The following is a 22,809-nucleotide window of genomic DNA, read 5'->3' on the forward strand; positions in this document are numbered from 1 at the left end:
TGCGCCGGGGTACACCTGCTGACCCTACGGGCACACTGCTTTGGACCCACCCTTCCTACCTGACCCGCCGGGGTAGGTCTGGTATACATACCCGATGTTTCGAGGTAGAACCGGTTCCACCACCGGTACTCTGGGTTTGGAACGGAACCCTTTGTGATGCGCCAGAGAACACCAGCTGTCCCTTCGTGCGCGCTGGACTAGACCCGGCCTCCCTTCCGGACCCCACAGGTTAGACCCGGTATCCCTACCTGATGCTCCGCATTAGGCTTGGCACCCATACCCGATGTTCTGGGGTAGTAGCGGTACCCCCACCGTTACTCTGCGTTAGTATCGGTACACCTACCGGTACTCCGGGGTAGTACGTGAACCCTTACTGGTTCACTGGGGTACACCTGCTGACGTTACTGGCGCGGGGTGTAGACCAGACATTCCTACCTGACCCTCCATTTTAGGCCCGGTATCCCTACCTGATGCTCCGTTGTTGGCCTGGCACCCCTACCCAATATGCTGGGGTAGTACCGGTACCCCCACCGGTACTCTGCGGTAGTATTGGTACACCCACCGGTACTCCAGGGCAGTACGTGAACACTTACTGGTTCGCTGGGGTACACCTGCTGACATTACGGGCGTGCTGTGTAGACCAGACATTCCTACCTGACCCTCCAGGCTAGGCCCGGTATCCCTACCTGATGCTCTGCGGTAGGCCTGGCCCCCTTCCCGACAATCTGGGGTACTACCGGTACACCCACAGGTACTCCGCGGTACTTTTGCTATACCCACCGGTACTCCTGGATTGTACCGGAACCCTTACTGGTGCGCCGGAATACACCTGCTGACCCTACGGGCACACTGCTTTGGACCCACCCTTCCTACCTGACCCGCCGGGGTAGGCCTGGTATACCTACCCGATGTTTCGAGGTAGAACCGGTTCCCCCACCGGTACTCTGGGCTTGGAACGGAAACCTTTGTGATGCGCCAGAGAACACCAGCTGTCCCTTCGTGCGCGCTGGACTAGACCTGGCCTCCCTACCGGACCCCACAGGTTAGACCCGCTATCCCTACCTGATGCTCCGCATTAGGCTTGGCACCCATACCCGATGTTCTGGGTTAGTAGCGGTACCCCCACCGTTACTCTGCGGTAGTATCGGTACACCCACCGGTACTCCGGGGTAGTACGTGAACCCTTACTGGTTCACTGGGGTACACCTGATGACGTTACTGGCGCGCGGTGTAGACCAGACATTCCTACCTGACCCTCCGTGTTAGGGCCGGTATCCCTACCTGATGCTCCGTTGTTGGCCTGGCACCCCTACCCGATATGCTGGGGTAGTACCGCTACCCCCACCGGTACTCTGCGGTAGTATTGGTACACCCACCGGTACTCCAGGGAAGTACCTGAACACTTACTGGTTCGCTGGGGTACACCTGCTGACCTTACGGGCGTGCTGTGTAGACCAGACATTCCTACCTGACCCTCCAGGCTAGGTCCGGTATCCCTACCTGATGCTCTGCGGTAGGCCTGGCCCCCTACCCGACAATCTGGGGTAGTACCGGTACACCCACAGGGACTCCGTGGTACTTTTGCTATACCCACTGGTACTCCTGGATTGTACCGGAACGCTTACTGGTGCGCCGGGTTACACCTGCTGACCCTACGGGCACACTGCTTTGGACCCACCCTTCCTACCTGACCCGCCGGGGTAGGCCTGGTATACCTACCCGATGTTTCGAGGTAGAACCGGTTCCCCCACCGGTACTCTGGGCTTGGAACGGAAACCTTTGTGATGCGCCAGAGAACACCAGCTGTCCCTTCGTGCGCGCTGGACTAGACCTGGCCTCCCTACCGGACCCCACAGGTTAGACCCGCTATCCCTACCTGATGCTCCGCATTAGGCTTGGCACCCATACCCGATGTTCTGGGTTAGTAGCGGTACCCCCACCGTTACTCTGCGGTAGTATCGGTACACCCACCGGTACTCCGGGGTAGTACGTGAACCCTTACTGGTTCACTGGGGTACACCTGCTGACGTTACTGGCGCGCGGTGTAGACCAGACATTCCTACCTGACCCTCCGTGTTAGGGCCGGTATCCCTACCTGATGCTCCGTTGTTGGCCTGGCACCCCTACCCGATATGCTGGGGTAGTACCGCTACCCCCACCGGTACTCTGCGGTAGTATTGGTACACCCACCGGTACTCCAGGGAAGTACCTGAACACTTCCTGGTTCGCTGGGGTACACCTGCTGACATTACGGGCGTGCTGTGTAGACCAGACATTCCTACCTGACCCTCCAGGCTAGGCCCGGTATCCCTACCTGATGCTCTGCGGTAGGCCTGGCCCCCTACCCGACAATCTGGGGTAGTACCGGTACACCCACAGGTACTCCGCGGTACTTTTGCTATACCCACCGGTACTCCTGGATTGTACCGGAACCCTTACTGGTGCGCCGGGGTACACCTGCTGACCCTACGGGCACACTGCTTTGGACCCACCCTTCCTACCTGACCCGCCGGGGTAGGTCTGGTATACCTACCCGATGTTTCGAGGTAGAACCGGTTCCCCCACCGGTACTCTGGGCTTGGAACGGAAACCTTTGTGATGCGCCAGAGAACACCAGCTGTCCCTTCGTGCGCGCTGGACTAGACCTGGCCTCCCTACCGGACCCCACAGGTTAGACCCGCTATCCCTACCTGATGCTCCGCATTAGGCTTGGCACCCATACCCGATGTTCTGGGTTAGTAGCGGTACCCCCACCGTTACTCTGCGGTAGTATCGGTACACCCACCGGTACTCCGGGGTAGTACGTGAACCCTTACTGGTTCACTGGGGTACACCTGATGACGTTACTGGCGCGAGGTGTAGACCAGACATTCCTACCTGACCCTCCATTTTAGGCCCGGTATCCCTACCTAATGCTCCGTTGTTGGCCTGGCACCCCTACCCAATATGCTGGGGTAGTACCGGTACCCCCACCGGTACTCTGCGGTAGTATTGGTACACCCACCGGTACTCCAGGGTAGTACCTGAACACTTCCTGGTTCGCTGGGGTACACCTGCTGACCTTGCGGGCGTGCTGTGTAGACCAGACATTCCTACCTGACCCTCCAGGCTAGGCCCGGTATCCCTACCTGATGCTCTGCGGTAGGCCTGGCCCCCTACCCGACAATCTGGGGTAGTACCGGTACACCCACAGGGACTCCGCGGTACTTTTGCTATACCCACTGGTACTCCTGGATTGTACCGGAACCCTTACTGGTTTGCCGGGGTACACCTGCTGACCCTACGGGCACACTGCTTTGGACCCTCCCTTCCTACCTGACCCGCCGGGGTAGGCCTGGTATACCTACCCGATGTTTCGAGGTAGAACCGGTTCCCCCACCGGTACTCTGGGTTTGAAACGGAACCCTTTCTGATGCGCCAGAGAACACCAGCTGTCCCTTCGTGCGCGCTGGACTAGACCTGGCCTCCCTACCGGACCCCACAGGTTAGACCCGCTATCCCTACCTGATGCTCCGCATTAGGCTTGGCACCCATACCCGATGTTCTGGGGTAGTAGCGGTACCCCCACCATTACTCTGCGGTAGTATCGGTACACCCACCGGTACTCCGGGGTAGTACGTGAACCCTTACGGGTTCACTGGGGTACACCTGATGACGTTACTGGCGTGCGGTGTAGACCAGACATTCTTCCTGACCCTCCGTGTTAGTCCCGGTATCCCTACCTGATGCTCCGTTGTTGGCCTGGCACCCCTACCCGATATGCTGGGGTAGTACCGGTACCCCCACCGGTACTCTGCGGTAGTATTGGTACACCCACCGGTACTCCAGGCTAGTACCTGAACCCTTAATGGTTCGCTGGGGTACACCTGCTGACCTTACGGGCGTGCTGTGTAGACCAGACATTCCTACCTGACCCTCCAGGCTAGGCCCGGTATCCCTACCTGATGCTCTGCGGTAGGCCTGGCCCCCTACCCGACAATCTGGGGTAGTACCGGTACACCCACCGGGACTCCGCGGTACTTTTGCTATACCCACCGGTACTCCTGGATTGTACCGGAACCCTTACTGGTGCGCCGGGGTACACCTGCTGACCCTACGGGCACACTGCTTTGGACCCACCCTTCCTACCTGACCCGCCGGGGTAGGCCTGGTATACCTACCCGATGTTTCGAGGTAGAACCGGTTCCCCCACTGGTACTCTGGGCTTGGAACGGAAACCTTTGTGATGCGCCAGAGAACACCAGCTGTCCCTTCGTGCGCGCTGGACTAGACCTGGCCTCCCTACCGGACCCCACACGTTAGACCCGCTATCCCTACCTGATGCTCCGCATTAGGCTTGGCACCCATACCCGATGTTCTGGGGTAGTAGCGGTACCCCCACCGTTACTCTGCGGTAGTATCGGTACACCCACCGGTACTCCGGGGTAGTACGTGAACCCTTACTGGTTCACTGGGGTACACCTAATGACGTTATTGGCGCGCGGTGTAGACCAGACATTCCTACCTGACCCTCCGTTTTAGGCCCGGTATCCCTACCTGATGCTCCGTTGTTGGCCTGGCACCCCTACCCGATATGCTGGGGTAGTACCGCTACCCCCACCGGTACTCTGCGGTAGTATTGGTACACCCACCGGTACTCCAGGGTAGCACCTGAACCCTTACTGGTAAGCTGAGGTACACCTGCTGACCTTACGGGCGTGCTGTGTAGACCAGACATTCCTACCTGACCCTCCAGGCTAGGCCCCGTATCCCTACCTGATGCTCTGCGGTAGGCCTGGCCCCCTACCCGACAATGTGGGGTAGTACCGGTACACCCACAGGGACTCCGCGGTACTTTTGCTATACCCACCGGTACTCCTGGATTGTACCGGAACCCTTACTGGTTCGCGGGGGTACACCTGCTGACCCTACGGGCACACTGCTTTGGACCCACCCTTCCTACCTGACCCGCCGGGGTAGGCCTGGTATACCTACCCGATGTTTCGAGGTAGAACCGGTTCCCCCACCGGTACTCTGGGCTTGGAACGGAAACCTTTGTGATGCGCCAGAGAACACCAGCTGTCCCTTCGTGCGCGCTGGACTAGACCTGGCCTCCCTACCGGACCCCACAGGTTAGACCCGCTATCCCTACCTGATGCTCCGCATTAGGCTTGGCACCCATACCCGATGTTCTGGGGTAGTAGCGGTACCCCCACCGTTACTCTGCGGTAGTATCGGTACACCCACCGGTACTCCGGGGTAGTACGTGAACCCTTACTGGTTCACTGGGGTACACCTGATGACGTTACTGGCGCGCGGTGTAGACCAGACATTCCTACCTGACCCTCCGTTTTAGGCCCGGTATCCCTACCTGATGCTCCGTTGTTGGCCTGGCACCCCTACCCGATATGCTGGGGTAGTACCGGTAACCCCACCGGTACTCTGCGGTAGTATTGGTACACCCACCGGTACTCCAGGGTAGTACCTGAACACTTCCTGGTTCGCTGGGGTACACCTGCTGACCTTACGGGCGTGCTGTGTAGACCAGACATTCCTACCTGACCCTCCAGGCTAGGCCCGGTATCCCTACCTGATGCTCTGCGGTAGGCCTGGCCCCCTACCCGACAATCTGGGGTAGTACCGGTACACCCACAGGGACTCCGCGGTACTTTTGCTATACCCACCGGTACTCCTGGATTGTACCGGAACCCTTACTGGTGCGCCGGGGTACACCTGCTGACCCTACGGGCACACTGCTTTGGACCCACCCTTCCTACCTGACCCGCCGGGGTAGGTCTGGTATACATACCCGATGTTTCGAGGTAGAACCGGTTCCACCACCGGTACTCTGGGTTTGGAACGGAACCCTTTGTGATGCGCCACAGAACACCAGCTGTCCCTTCGTGCGCGCTGGACTAGACCCGGCCTCCCTTCCGGACCCCACAGGTTAGACCCGGTATCCCTACCTGATGCTCCGCATTAGGCTTGGCACCCATACCCGATGTTCTGGGGTAGTAGCGGTACCCCCACCGTTACTCTGCGGTAGTATCGGTACACCCACCGGTACTCCGGGGTAGTACGTGAACCCTTACTGGTTCACTGGGGTACACCTGATGACGTTACTGGCGCGCGGTGTAGACCAGACATTCCTACCTGACCCTCCGTTTTAGGCCCGGTATCCCTACCTGATGCTCCGTTGTTGGCCTGGCACCCCTACCCGATATGCTGGGGTAGTACCGCTACCCCCACCGGTACTCTGCGGTAGTATTGGTACACCCACCGGTACTCCAGGGCAGTACCTGAACACTTCCTGGTTCGCTGGGGTACACCTGCTGACCTTACGGGCGTGCTGTGTAGACCAGACATTCCTACCTGACCCTCCAGGCTAGGCCCGGTATCCCTACCTGATGCTCTGCGGTAGGCCTGGCCCCCTACCCGACAATCTGGGGTAGTACCGGTACACCCACAGGGACTCCGCGGTACTTTTGCTATACCCACCGGTACTCCTGGATTGTACCGGAACCCTTACTGGTGCGCCGGGGTACACCTGCTGACCCTACGGGCACACTGCTTTGGACCCACCCTTCCTACCTGACCCGCCGGGGTAGGCCTGGTATACCTACCCGATGTTTCGAGGTAGAACCGGTTCCCCCACCGGTACTCTGGGGTTGGAACGGAAACCTTTCTGATGCGCCAGAGAACAACAGCTGTCCCTTCGTGCGCGCTGGACTAGACCCGGCCTCCCTTCCGGACCCCACAGGTTAGACCCGCTATCCCTACCTGATGCTCCGCATTAGGCTTGGCACCCATACCCGATGTTCTGGGGTAGTAGCGGTACCCCCACCGTTACTCTGCGGTAGTATCGGTACACCCACCGGTACTCCGGGGTAGTACGTGAACCCTTACTGGTTCACAGGGGTACACCTGCTGACGTTACTGGCGCGCGGTGTAGACCAGACATTCCTACCTGACCCTCCATTTTAGGCCCGGAATCCCTACCTGATGCTCCGTTGTTGGCCTGGCACCCCTACCCAATATGCTGGGGTAGTACCGGTACCCCCACCGGTACTCTGCGGTAGTATTGGTACACCCACCGGTACTCCAGGGCAGTACCTGAACAGTTCCTGGTTCGCTGGGGTACACCTGCTGACCTTACGGGCGTGCTGTGTAGACCAGACATTCCTACCTGACCCTCCAGGCTAGGCCCGGTATCCCTACCTGATGCTCTGCGGTAGGCCTGGCCCCCTACCCGACAATCTGGGGTAGTACCGGTACACCCACAGGTACTCCGCGGTACTTTTGCTATACCCACCGGTACTCCTGGATTGTACCGGAACCCTTACTGGTGCGCCGGGGTACACCTGCTGACCCTACGGGCACACTGCTTTGGACCCACCCTTCCTACCTGACCCGCCGGGGTAGGCCTGGTATACCTACCCGATGTTTCGAGGTAGAACCGGTTCCCCCACCGGTACTCTGGGCTTGGAACGGAAACCTTTGTGATGCGCCAGAGAACACCAGCTGTCCCTTCGTGCGCGCTGGACTAGACTCGGCCTCCCTTCCGGACCCCACAGGTTAGACCCGCTATCCCTACCTGATGCTCCGCATTAGGCTTGGCACCCATACCCGATGTTCTGGGGTAGTAGCGGTACCCCCACCGTTACTCTGCGGTAGTATCGGTACACCCACCGGTACACCGGGGTAGTACGTGAACCCTTACTGGTTCACTGGGGTACACCTGATGACGTTACTGGCGCGAGGTGTAGACCAGACATTCCTACCTGACCCTCCATTTTAGGCCCGGTATCCCTACCTGATGCTCCGTTGTTGGCCTGGCACCCCTACCCAATATGCTGGGGTAGTACCGGTACCCCCACCGGTACTCTGCGGTAGTATTGGTACACCCACCGGTACTCCAGGCTAGTACCTGAACACTTCCTGGTTCGCTGGGGTACACCTGCTGACCTTACGGGCGTGCTGTGTAGACCAGACATTCCTACCTGACCCTCCAGGCTAGGCCCGGTATCCCTACCTGATGCTCTGCGGTAGGCCTGGCCCCCTTCCCGACAATCTGGGGTACTACCGGTACACCCACAGGTACTCCGCGGTACTTTTGCTATACCCACTGGTACTCCTGGATTGTACCGGAACCCTTACTGGTGCGCCGGGGTACACCTGCTGACCCTACGGGCACACTGCTTTGGACCCACCCTTCCTACCTGACCCGCCGGGGTAGGCCTGGTATACCTACCCGATGTTTCGAGGTAGAACCGGTTCCCCCACCGGTACTCTGGGTTTGGAACGGAACCCTTTGTGATGCGCCAGAGAACACCAGCTGTCCCGTCGTGCGCGCTGGACTAGACCCGGCCTCCCTACCTGACCCCACAGGTTAGACCCGCTATCCCTACCTGATGCTCCGCATTAGGCTTGGCACCCATACCCGATGTTCTGGGGTAGTAGCGGTACCCCCACCGTTACTCTGCGGTAGTATCGGTACACCCACCGGTACTCCGGGGTAGTACGTGAACCCTTACTGGTTCACTGGGGTACACCTGCTGACGTTACTGGCGCGCGGTGTAGACCAGACATTCCTACCTGACCCTCCGTTTTAGGCCCGGTATCCCTACCTGATGCTCCGTTGTTGGCCTGGCACCCCTACCCGATATGCTGGGGTAGTACCGGTACCCCCACCGGTACTCTGCGGTAGTATTGGTACACCCACCGGTACTCCAGGGCAGTACCTGAACCCTTACTGGTTCGCTGGGGTACACCTGCTGACATTACGGGCGTGCTGTGTAGACCAGACATTCCTACCTGACCCTCCAGGCTAGGCCCGGTATCCCTACCTGATGCTCTGCGGTAGGCCTGGCCCCCTTCCCGACAATCTGGGGTACTACCGGTACACCCACAGGTACTCCGCGGTATTTTTGCTATACCCACTGGTACTCCTGGATTGTACCGGAACCCTTACTGGTGCGCCGGGGTACACCTGCTGACCCTACGGGCACACTGCTTTGGACCCACCCTTCCTACCTGACCCGCCGGGGTAGGCCTGGTATACCTACCCGATGTTTCGAGGTAGAACCGGTTCCCCCACCGGTACTCTGGGCTTGGAACGGAAACCTTTGTGATGCGCCAGAGAACACCAGCTGTCCCTTCGTGCGCGCTGGACTAGACCTGGCCTCCCTACCGGACCCCACAGGTTAGACCCGCTATCCCTACCTGATGCTCCGCATTAGGCTTGGCACCCATACCCGATGTTCTGGGGTAGTAGCGGTACCCCCACCGTTACTCTGCGGTAGTATCGGTACACCCACCGGTACTCCGGGGTAGTACGTGAACCCTTACTGGTTCACTGGGGTACACCTGATGACGTTACTGGCGCGCGGTGTAGACCAGACATTCCTACCTGACCCTCCGTTTTAGGCCCGGTATCCCTACCTAATGCTCCGTTGTTGGCCTGGCACCCCTACCCGATATGCTGGGGTAGTACCGCTACCCCCACCGGTACTCTGCGGTAGTATTGGTACACCCACCGGTACTCCAGGGCAGTACCTGAACACTTCCTGGTTCGCTGGGGTACACCTGCTGACCTTACGGGCGTGCTGTGTAGACCAGACATTCCTACCTGACCCTCCAGGCTAGGCCCGGTATCCCTACCTGATGCTCTGCGGTAGGCCTGGCCCCCTACCCGACAATCTGGGGTAGTACCGGTACACCCACAGGGACTCCGCGGTACTTTTGCTATACCCACCGGTACTCCTGGATTGTACCGGAACCCTTACTGGTGCGCCGGGGTACACCTGCTGACCCTACGGGCACACTGCTTTGGACCCACCCTTCCTACCTGACCCGCCGGGGTAGGCCTGGTATACCTACCCGATGTTTCGAGGTAGAACCGGTTCCCCCACCGGTACTCTGGGCTTGGAACGGAAACCTTTGTGATGCGCCATGGAACACCAGCTGTCCCTTCGTGCGCGCTGGACTAGACCTGGCCTCCCTACCGGACCCCACAGGTTAGACCCGCTATCCCTACCTGATGCTCCGCATTAGGCTTGGCACCCATACCCGATGTTCTGGGGTAGTAGCGGTACCCCCACAGTTACTCTGCGGTAGTATCGGTACACCCACCGGTACTCCGGGGTAGTACGTGAACCCTTACGGGTTCACTGGGGTACACCTGATGACGTTACTGGCGTGCGGTGTAGACCAGACATTCTTCCTGACCCTCCGTGTTAGTCCCGGTATCCCTACCTGATGCTCCGTTGTTGGCCTGGCACCCCTACCCGATATGCTGGGGTAGTACCGGTACCCCCACCGGTACTCTGCGGTAGTATTGGTACACCCACCGGTACTCCAGGGTAGTACCTGAACCCTTACTGGTTCGCTGAGGTACACCTGCTGACCTTACGGGCGTGCTGTGTAGACCAGACATTCCTACCTGACCCTCCAGGCTAGGCCCGGTATCCCTACCTGATGCTCTGCGGTAGGCCTGGCCCCCTACCCGACAATCTGGGGTAGTACCGGTACACCCACAGGGACTCCGCGGTACTTTTGCTATACCCACCGGTACTCCTGGATTGTACCGGAACCCTTACTGGTGCGCCGGGGTACACCTGCTGACCCTACGGGCACACTGCTTTGGACCCACCCTTCCTACCTGACCCGCCGGGGTAGGTCTGGTATACATACCCGATGTTTCGAGGTAGAACCGGTTCCACCACCGGTACTCTGGGTTTGGAACGGAACCCTTTGTGATTCGCCAGAGAACACCAGCTGTCCCTTCGTGCGCGCTGGACTAGACCCGGCCTCCCTTCCGGACCCCACAGGTTAGACCCGCTATCCCTACCTGATGCTCCGCATTAGGCTTGGCACCCATACCCGATGTTCTGGGGTACTAGCGGTACCCACACCGTTACTCTGCGGTAGTATCGGTACACCCACCGGTACTCCGGGGTAGTACGTGAACCCTTACTGGTTCACTGGGGTACACCTGCTGACGTTACTGGCGCGCGGTGTAGACCAGACATTCCTACCTGACCCTCCATTTTAGGCCCGGTATCCCTACCTGATGCTCCGTTGTTGGCCTGGCACCCCTACCCAATATGCTGGGGTAGTACCGGTACCCCCACCGGTACTCTGCGGTAGTATTGGTACACCCACCGGTACTCCAGGGCAGTACGTGAACACTTACTGGTTCGCTGGGGTACACCTGCTGACATTACGGGCGTGCTGTGTAGACCAGACATTCCTACCTGACCCTCCAGGCTAGGCCCGGTATCCCTACCTGATGCTCTGCGGTAGGCCTGGCCCCCTTCCCGACAATCTGGGGTACTACCGGTACACCCACAGGTACTCCGCGGTACTTTTGCTATACCCACCGGTACTCCTGGATTGTACCGGAACCCTTACTGGTGCGCCGGGGTACACCTGCTGACCCTACGGGCACACTGCTTTGGACCCACCCTTCCTACCTGACCCGCCGGGGTAGGCCTGGTATACCTACCCGATGTTTCGAGGTAGAACCGGTTCCCCCCACCGGTACTCTGGGCTTGGAACGGAAACCTTTGTGATGCGCCAGAGAACACCAGCTGTCCCTTCGTGCGCGCTGGACTAGACCTGGCCTCCCTACCGGACCCCACAGGTTAGACCCGCTATCCCTACCTGATGCTCCGCATTAGGCTTGGCACCCATACCCGATGTTCTGGGTTAGTAGCGGTACCCCCACCGTTACTCTGCGGTAGTATCGGTACACCCACCGGTACTCCGGGGTAGTACGTGAACCCTTACTGGTTCACTGGGGTACACCTGATGACGTTACTGGCGCGCGGTGTAGACCAGACATTCCTACCTGACCCTCCGTGTTAGGGCCGGTATCCCTACCTGATGCTCCGTTGTTGGCCTGGCACCCCTACCCGATATGCTGGGGTAGTACCGGTACCCCCACCGGTACTCTGCGGTAGTATTGGTACACCCACCGGTACTCCAGGGCAGTACCTGAACACTTACTGGTTCGCTGGGGTACACCTGCTGACCTTACGGGCGTGCTGTGTAGACCAGACATTCCTACCTGACCCTCCAGGCTAGGCCCGGTATCCCTACCTGATGCTCTGCGGTAGGCCTGGCCCCCTTCCCGACAATCTGGGGTACTACCGGTACACCCACAGGTACTCCGCGGTACTTTTGCTATACCCACCGGTACTCCTGGATTGTACCGGAACCCTTACTGGTGCGCCGGGGTACACCTGCTGACCCTACGGGCACACTGCTTTGGACCCACCCTTCCTACCTGACCCGCCGGGGTAGGCCTGGTATACCTACCCGATGTTTCGAGGTAGAACCGGTTCCCCCACCGGTACTCTGGGCTTGGAACGGAAACCTTTGTGATGCGCCAGAGAACACCAGCTGTCCCTTCGTGCGCGCTGGACTAGACCTGGCCTCCCTACCGGACCCCACAGGTTAGACCCGCTATCCCTACCTGATGCTCCGCATTAGGCTTGGCACCCATACCCGATGTTCTGGGGTAGTAGCGGTACCCCCACCGTTACTCTGCGGTAGTATCGGTACACCCACCGGTACTCCGGGGTAGTACGTGAACCCTTACTGGTTCACTGGGGTACACCTGATGACGTTACTGGCGCGCGGTGTAGACCAGACATTCCTACCTGACCCTCCGTTTTAGGCCCGGTATCCCTACCTGATGCTCCGTTGTTGGCCTGGCACCCCTACCCGATATGCTGGAGTAGTACCGCTACCCCCACCGGTACTCTGCGGTAGTATTGGTACACCCACCGGTACTCCAGGGCAGTACCTGAACACTTCCTGGTTCGCTGGGGTACACCTGCTGACCTTACGGGCGTGCTGTGTAGACCAGACATTCCTACCTGACCCTCCAGGCTAGGCCCGGTATCCCTACCTGATGCTCTGCGGTAGGCCTGGCCCCCTACCCGACAATCTGGGGTAGTACCGGTACACCCACAGGGACTCCGCGGTACTTTTGCTATACCCACTGGTACTCCTGGATTGTACCGGAACCCTTACTGGTGCGCCGGGGTACACCTGCTGACCCTACGGGCACACTGCTTTGGACCCACCCTTCCTACCTGACCCGCCGGGGTAGGCCTGGTATACCTACCCGATGTTTCGAGGTAGAACCGGTTCCCCCACCGGTACTCTGGGCTTGGAACGGAAACCTTTGTGATGCGCCATGGAACACCAGCTGTCCCTTCGTGCGCGCTGGACTAGACCTGGCCTCCCTACCGGACCCCACAGGTTAGACCCGCTATCCCTACCTGATGCTCCGCATTAGGCTTGGCACCCATACCCGATGTTCTGGGGTAGTAGCGGTACCCCCACAGTTACTCTGCGGTAGTATCGGTACACCCACCGGTACTCCGGGGTAGTACGTGAACCCTTACGGGTTCACTGGGGTACACCTGATGACGTTACTGGCGTGCGGTGTAGACCAGACATTCTTCCTGACCCTCCGTGTTAGTCCCGGTATCCCTACCTGATGCTCCGTTGTTGGCCTGGCACCCCTACCCGATATGCTGGGGTAGTACCGGTACCCCCACCGGTACTCTGCGGTAGTATTGGTACACCCACCGGTACTCCAGGGTAGTACCTGAACCCTTACTGGTTCGCTGAGGTACACCTGCTGACCTTACGGGCGTGCTGTGTAGACCAGACATTCCTACCTGACCCTCCAGGCTAGGCCCGGTATCCCTACCTGATGCTCTGCGGTAGGCCTGGCCCCCTACCCGACAATCTGGGGTAGTACCGGTACACCCACCGGGACTCCGCGGTACTTTTGCTATACCCACCGGTACTCCTGGATTGTACCGGAACCCTTACTGGTGCGCCGGGGTACACCTGCTGACCCTACGGGCACACTGCTTTGGACCCACCCTTCCTACCTGACCCGCCGGGGTAGGTCTGGTATACATACCCGATGTTTCGAGGTAGAACCGGTTCCCCCACCGGTACTCTGGGTTTGGAACGGAACCCTTTGTGATGCGCCAGAGAACACCAGCTGTCCCTTCGTGCGCGCTGGACTAGACCCGGCCTCCCTTCCGGACCCCACAGGTTAGACCCGGTATCCCTACCTGATGCTCCGCATTAGGCTTGGCACCCATACCCGATGTTCTGGGGTAGTAGCGGTACCCCCACCGTTACTCTGCGGTAGTATCGGTACACCCACCGGTACTCCGGGGTAGTACGTGAACCCTTACTGGTTCACTGGGGTACACCTGCTGACGTTACTGGCGCGCGGTGTAGACCAGACATTCCTACCTGACCCTCCATTTTAGGCCCGGTATCCCTACCTGATGCTCCGTTGTTGGCCTGGCACCCCTACCCAATATGCTGGGGTAGTACCGGTACCCCCACCGGTACTCTGCGGTAGTATTGGTACACCCACCGGTACTCCAGGGCAGTACGTGAACACTTACTGGTTCGCTGGGGTACACCTGCTGACATTACGGGCGTGCTGTGTAGACCAGACATTCCTACCTGACCCTCCAGGCTAGGCCCGGTATCCCTACCTGATGCTCTGCGGTAGGCCTGGCCCCCTTCCCGACAATCTGGGGTACTACCGGTACACCCACAGGTACTCCGCGGTACTTTTGCTATACCCACCGGTACTCCTGGATTGTACCGGAACCCTTACTGGTGCGCCGGGGTACACCTGCTGACCCTACGGGCACACTGCTTTGGACCCACCCTTCCTACCTGACCCGCCGGGGTAGGCCTGGTATACCTACCCGATGTTTCGAGGTAGAACCGGTTCCCCCACCGGTACTCTGGGCTTGGAACGGAAACCTTTGTGATGCGCCAGAGAACACCAGCTGTCCCTTCGTGCGCGCTGGACTAGACCTGGCCTCCCTACCGGACCCCACAGGTTAGACCCGCTATCCCTACCTGATGCTCCGCATTAGGCTTGGCACCCATACCCGATGTTCTGGGTTAGTAGCGGTACCCCCACCGTTACTCTGCGGTAGTATCGGTACACCCACCGGTACTCCGGGGTAGTACGTGAACCCTTACTGGTTCACTGGGGTACACCTGCTGACGTTACTGGCGCGCGGTGTAGACCAGACATTCCTACCTGACCCTCCGTGTTAGGGCCGGTATCCCTACCTGATGCTCCGTTGTTGGCCTGGCACCCCTACCCGATATGCTGGGGTAGTACCGCTACCCCCACCGGTACTCTGCGGTAGTATTGGTACACCCACCGGTACTCCAGGGCAGTACCTGAACACTTACTGGTTCGCTGGGGTACACCTGCTGACCTTACGGGCGTGCTGTGTAGACCAGACATTCCTACCTGACCCTCCAGGCTAGGCCCGGTATCCCTACCTGATGCTCTGCGGTAGGCCTGGCCCCCATCCCGACAATCTGGGGTACTACCGGTACACCCACAGGTACTCCGCGGTACTTTTGCTATACCCACCGGTACTCCTGGATTGTACCGGAACCCTTACTGGTGCGCCGGGGTACACCTGCTGACCCTACGGGCACACTGCTTTGGACCCACCCTTCCTACCTGACCCGCCGGGGTAGGCCTGGTATACCTACCCGATGTTTCGAGGTAGAACCGGTTCCCCCACCGGTACTCTGGGCTTGGAACGGAAACCTTTGTGATGCGCCAGAGAACACCAGCTGTCCCTTCGTGCGCGCTGGACTAGACCTGGCCTCCCTACCGGACCCCACAGGTTAGACCCGCTATCCCTACCTGATGCTCCGCATTAGGCTTGGCACCCATACCCGATGTTCTGGGTTAGTAGCGGTACCCCCACCGTTACTCTGCGGTAGTATCGGTACACCCACCGGTACTCCGGGGTAGTACGTGAACCCTTACTGGTTCACTGGGGTACACCTGATGACGTTACTGGCGCGCGGTGTAGACCAGACATTCCTACCTGACCCTCCGTTTTAGGCCCGGTATCCCTACCTGATGCTCCGTTGTTGGCCTGGCACCCCTACCCGATATGCTGGGGTAGTACCGCTACCCCCACCGGTACTCTGCGGTAGTATTGGTACACCCACCGGTACTCCAGGGAAGTACCTGAACACTTCCTGGTTCGCTGGGGTACACCTGCTGACCTTACGGGCGTGCTGTGTAGACCAGACATTCCTACCTGACCCTCCAGGCTAGGCCCGGTATCCCTACCTGATGCTCTGCGGTAGGCCTGGCCCCCTACCCGACAATCTGGGGTAGTACCGGTACACCCACAGGGACTCCGCGGTACTTTTGCTATACCCACCGGTACTCCTGGATTGTACCGGAACCCTTACTGGTGCGCCGGGGTACACCTGCTGACCCTACGGGCACACTGCTTTGGACCCACCCTTCCTACCTGACCCGCCGGGGTAGGCCTGGTATACCTACCCGATGTTTCGAGGTAGAACCGGTTCCCCCACCGGTACTCTGGGCTTGGAACGGAAACCTTTGTGATGCGCCATGGAACACCAGCTGTCCCTTCGTGCGCGCTGGACTAGACCTGGCCTCCCTACCGGAGCCCACATGTTACACCCGGTATCCCTACCTGATGCTCCGCATTAGGCTTGGCACCCATACCCGATGTTCTGGGGTAGTAGCGGTACCCCCACAGTTACTCTGCGGTAGTATCGGTACACCCACCGGTACTCCGGGGTAGTACGTGAACCCTTACGGGTTCACTGGGGTACACCTGATGACGTTACTGGCGTGCGGTGTAGACCAGACATTCTTCCTGACCCTCCGTGTTAGTCCCGGTATCCCTACCTGATGCTCCGTTGTTGGCCTGGCACCCCTACCCGATATGCTGGGGTAGTACCGGTACCCCCACCGGTACTCTGCGGTAGTATTGGTACACCCACCGGTACTCCAGGGTAGTACCTGAACACTTCCTGGTTCGCTGGGGTACACCTGCTGACCTTACGGGCGTGCTGTGTAGACCAGACATTCCTACCTGACCCTCCAGGCTAGGCCCGGTATCCCTACCTGATGCTCTGCGGTAGGCCTGGCCCCCTACCCGACAATCTGGGGTAGTACCGGTACACCCACAGGGACTCCGCGGTACTTTTGCTATACCCACTGGTACTCCTGGATTGTACCGGAACCCTTACTGGTTTGCCGGGGTACACCTGCTGACCCTACGGGCACACTGCTTTGGACCCTCCCTTCCTACCTGACCCGCCGGGGTAGGCCTGGTATACCTACCCGATGTTTCGAGGTAGAACCGGTTCCCCCACCGGTACTCTGGGCTTGGAACGGAAACCTTTGTGATGCGCCAGAGAACACCAGCTGTCCCTTCGTGCGCGCTGGACTAGACCTGGCCTCCCTACCGGACCACACAGGTTAGACCCGCTATCCCTACCTGATGCTCCGCATTAGGCTTGGCACCCATACCCGATGTTCTGGGGTAGTAGCGGTACCCCCACCGTTACTCTGCGGTAGTATCGGTACACCCACCGGTACTCCGGGGTAGTACGTGAACCCTTACGGGTTCACTGGGGTACACCTGATGACGTTACTGGCGTGCGGTGTAGACCAGACATTCTTCCTGACCCTCCGTGTTAGTCCCGGTATCCCTACCTGATGCTCCGTTGTTGGCCTGGCACCCCTACCCGATATGCTGGGGTAGTACCGGTACCCCCACCGGTACTCTGCGGTAGTATTGGTACACCCACCGGTACTCCAGGCTAGTACCTGAACCCTTACTGGTTCGCTGGGGTACACCTGCTGACCTTACGGGCGTGCTGTGTAGACCAGACATTCCTACCTGACCCTCCAGGCTAGGCCCAGTATCCCTACCTGATGCTCTGCGGTAGGCCTGGCCCCCTACCCGACAATCTGGGGTAGTACCGGTACACCCACCGGGACTCCGCGGTACTTTTGCTATACCCACCGGTACTCCTGGATTGTACCGGAACCCTTACTGGTGCGCCAGGGTACACCTGCTGACCCTACGGGCACACTGCTTTGGACCCACCCTTCCTACCTGACCCGCCGGGGTAGGTCTGGTATACATACCCGATGTTTCGAGGTAGAACCGGTTCCCCCACCGGTACTCTGGGTTTGGAACGGAACCCTTTGTGATGCGCCAGAGAACACCAGCTGTCCCTTCGTGCGCGCTGGACTAGACCCGGCCTCCCTTCCGGACCCCACAGGTTAGACCCGGTATCCCTACCTGATGCTCCGCATTAGGCTTGGCACCCATACCCGATGTTCTGGGGTAGTAGCGGTACCCCCACCGTTACTCTGCGGTAGTATCGGTACACCCACCGGTACTCCGGGGTAGTACGTGAACCCTTACTGGTTCACTGGGGTACACCTGCTGACGTTACTGGCGCGCGGTGTAGACCAGACATTCCTACCTGACCCTCCGTGTTAGTCCCGGTATCCCTACCTGATGCTCCGTTGTTGGCCTGGCACCCCTACCCAATATGCTGGGGTAGTACCGGTACCCCCACCGGTACTCTGCGGTAGTATTGGTACACCCACCGGTACTCCAGGGCAGTACCTGAACACTTACTGGTTCGCTGGGGTACACCTGCTGACATTACGGGCGTGCTGTGTAGACCAGACATTCCTACCTGACCCTCCAGGCTAGGCCCGGTATCCCTACCTGATGCTCTGCGGTAGGCCTGGCCCCCTTCCCGACAATCTGGGGTAGTACCGGTACACCCACAGGTACTCCGCGGTATTTTTGCTATACCCACTGGTACTCCTGGATTGTACCGGAACCCTTACTGGTGCGCCGGGGTACACCTGCTGACCCTACGGGCACACTGCTTTGGACCCACCCTTCCTACCTGACCCGCCGGGGTAGGCCTGGTATACCTACCCGATGTTTCGAGGTAGAACCGGTTCCCCCACCGGTACTCTGGGCTTGGAACGGAAACCTTTGTGATGCGCCAGAGAACACCAGCTGTCCCTTCGTGCGCGCTGGACTAGACCTGGCCTCCCTACCGGACCCCACAGGTTAGACCCGCTATCCCTACCTGATGCTCCGCATTAGGCTTGGCACCCATACCCGATGTTCTGGGGTAGTAGCGGTACCCCCACCGTTACTCTGCGTTAGTATCTGTACACCCACCGGTACTCCGGGGTAGTACGTGAACCCTTACTGGTTCACTGGGGTACACCTGATGACGTTACTGGCGCGCGGTGTAGACCAGACATTCCTACCTGACCCTCCGTTTTAGGCCCGGTATCCCTACCTGATGCTCCGTTGTTGGCCTGGCACCCCTACCCGATATGCTGGGGTAGTACCGCTACCCCCACCGGTACTCTGCGGTAGTATTGGTACACCCACCGGTACTCCAGGGTAGTACCTGAACCCTTACTGGTTCGCAGAGGTACACCTGCTGACCTTACGGGCGTGCTGTGTAGACCAGACATTCCTACCTGACCCTCCAGGCTAGGCCCGGTATCCCTACCTGATGCTCTGCGGTAGGCCTGGCCCCCTACCCGACAATCTGGGGTAGTACCGGTACACCCACAGGGACTCCGCGGTACTTTTGCTATACCCACCGGTACTCCTGGATTGTACCGGAACCCTTACTGGTGCGCCGGGGTACACCTGCTGACCCTACGGGCACACTGCTTTGGACCCACCCTTCCTACCTGACCCGCCGGGGTAGGTCTGGTATACATACCCGATGTTTCGAGGTAGAACCGGTTCCCCCACCGGTACTCTGGGCTTGGAACGGAAACCTTTGTGATGCGCCAGAGAACACCAGCTGTCCCTTCGTGCGCGCTGGACTAGACCCGGCCTCCCTTCCGGACCCCACATGTTAGACCCGCTATCCCTACCTGATGCTCCGCATTAGGCTTGGCACCCATACCCGATGTTCTGGGGTACTAGCGGTACCCCCACCGTTACTCTGCGGTAGTATCGGTACACCCACCGGTACTCCGGGGTAGTACGTGAACCCTTACTGGTTCACTGGGGTACACCTGCTGACGTTACTGGCGCGCGGTGTAGACCAGACATTCCTACCTGACCCTCCGTTTTAGGCCCGGTATCCCTACCTGATGCTCCGTTGTTGGCCTGGCACCCCTACCCAATATGCTGGGGTAGTACCGGTACCCCCACCGGTACTCTGCGGTAGTATTGGTACACCCACCGGTACTCCAGGGCAGTACCTGAACCCTTACTGGTTCGCTGGGGTACACCTGCTGACATTACGGGCGTGCTGTGTAGACCAGACATTCCTACCTGACCCTCCAGGCTAGGCCCGGTATCCCTACCTGATGCTCTGCGGTAGGCCTGGCCCCCTTCCCGACAATCTGGGGTAGTACCGGTACACCCACAGGTACTCCGCGGTATTTTTGCTATACCCACTGGTACTCCTGGATTGTACCGGAACCCTTACTGGTGCGCTGGGGTACACCTGCTGACCCTACGGGCACACTGCTTTGGACCCTCCCTTCCTACCTGACCCGCCGGGGTAGGCCTGGTATACCTACCCGATGTTTCGAGGTAGAACCGGTTCCCCCACCGGTACTCTGGGCTTGGAACGGAAACCTTTGTGATGCACCAGAGAACACCAGCTGTCCCTTCGTGCGCGCTGGACTAGACCTGGCCTCCCTACCGGACCCCACAGGTTAGACCCGCTATCCCTACCTGATGCTCCGCATTAGGCTTGGCACCCATACCCGATGTTCTGGGGTAGTAGCGGTACCCCCACCGTTACTCTGCGTTAGTATCGGTACACCCACCGGTAATCCGGGGTAGTACGTGAACCCTTACTGGTTCACTGGGGTACACCTGATGACGTTACTGGCGCGCGGTGTAGACCAGACATTCCTACCTGACCCTCCGTTTTAGGCCCGGTATCCCTACCTGATGCTCCGTTGTTGGCCTGGCACCCCTACCCAATATGCTGGGGTAGCACCGCTACCCCCACCGGTACTCTGCGGTAGTATTGGTACACCCACCGGTACTCCAGGGCAGTACCTGAACACTTCCTGGTTCGCTGGGGTACACCTGCTGACCTTACGGGCGTGCTGTGTAGACCAGACATTCCTACCTGACCCTCCAGGCTAGGCCCGGTATCCCTACCTGATGCTCTGCGGTAGGCCTGGCCCCCTACCCGACAATCTGGGGTAGTACCGGTACACCCACAGGTACTCCGCGGTACTTTTGCTATACCCACCGGTACTCCTGGATTGTACCGGAACCCTTACTGGTGCGTCGGGGTACACCTGCTGACCCTACGGGCACACTGCTTTGGACCCACCCTTCCTACGTGACCCTCCGGGGTAGGCCTGGTATACCTACCCGATGTTTTGAGGTAGAACCGGTTCCCCCACCGGTACTCTGGGCTTGGAACGGAAACCTTTGTGATGCGCCAGAGAACACCAGCTGTCCCTTCGTGCGCGCTGGACTAGACCCGGCCTCCCTTCTGGACCCCACAGGTTAGACCCGCTATCCCTACCTGATGCTCCGCATTAGGCTTGGCACCCATACCCGATGTTCTGGGGTAGTAGCGGTACCCCCACCGTTACTCTGCGGTAGTATCGGTACACCCACCGGTACTCCGGGGTAGTACGTGAACCCTTACTGGTTCACTGGGGTACACCTGCTGACGTTACTGGCGCACGGTGTAGACCAGACATTCCTACCTGACCCTCCGTTTTAGGCCCGGTATCCCTACCTGATGCTCCGTTGTTGGCCTGGCACCCCTACCCGATATGCTGGGGTAGTACCGCTACCCCCACCGGTACTCTGCGGTAGTATTGGTACACCCACCGGTACTCCAGGGTAGTACCTGAACACTTCCTGGTTCGCTGAGGTACACCTGCTGACCTTACGGGCGTGCTGTGTAGACCAGACATTCCTACCTGACCCTCCAGGCTAGGCCCGGTATCCCTACCTGATGCTCTGCGGTAGGCCTGGCCCCCTACCCGACAATCTGGGGTAGTACCGGTACACCCACAGGGACTCCGCGGTACTTTTGCTATACCCACCGGTACTCCTGGATTGTACCGGAACCCTTACTGGTGCGCCGGGGTACACCTGCTAACCCTACGGGCACACTGCTTTGGACCCACCCTTCCTACCTGACCCGCCGGGGTAGGTCTGGTATACATACCCGATGTTTCGAGGTAGAACCGGTTCCCCCACCGGTACTCTGGGTTTGGAACGGAACCCTTTGTGATGCGCCACAGAACACCAGCTGTCCCTTCGTGCGCGCTGGACTAGACCCGGCCTCCCTTCCGGACCCCACAGGTTAGACCCGGTATCCCTACCTGATGCTCCGCATTAGGCTTGGCACCCATACCCGATGTTCTGGGGTAGTAGCGGTACCCCCACCGTTACTCTGCGGTAGTATCGGTACACCCACCGGTACTCCGGGGTAGTACCTGAACCCTTACTGGTTCGCTGGGCTACACCTGCTGACGTTACTGGCGCGCGGTGTAGACCAGACATTCCTACCTGACCCTCCGTGTTAGGCCCGGTATCCCTACCTGATGCTCCGTTGTTGGCCTGGCACCCCTACCCAATATGCTGGGGTAGTACCGGTACCCCCACCGGTACTCTGCGGTAGTATTGGTAGACCCACCGGTACTCCAGGGTAGTACCTGAACACTTACTGGTTCGCTGGGGTACACCTGCTGACATTACGGGCGTGCTGTGTAGACCAGACATTCCTACCTGACCCTCCAGGCTAGGCCCGGTATCCCTACCTGATGCTCTGCGGTAGGCCTGGCCCCCTTCCCGACAATCTGGGGTACTACCGGTACACCCACAGGTACTCCGCGGTACTTTTGCTATACCCACCAGTACTCCTGGATTATACCGGAACCCTTACTGGTGCGCCGGGGTACACCTGCTG

This window comes from Accipiter gentilis, unplaced genomic scaffold (genome assembly GCF_929443795.1).
Source record: "Accipiter gentilis unplaced genomic scaffold, bAccGen1.1, whole genome shotgun sequence".
NCBI lineage: Eukaryota > Metazoa > Chordata > Aves > Accipitriformes > Accipitridae > Astur > Astur gentilis.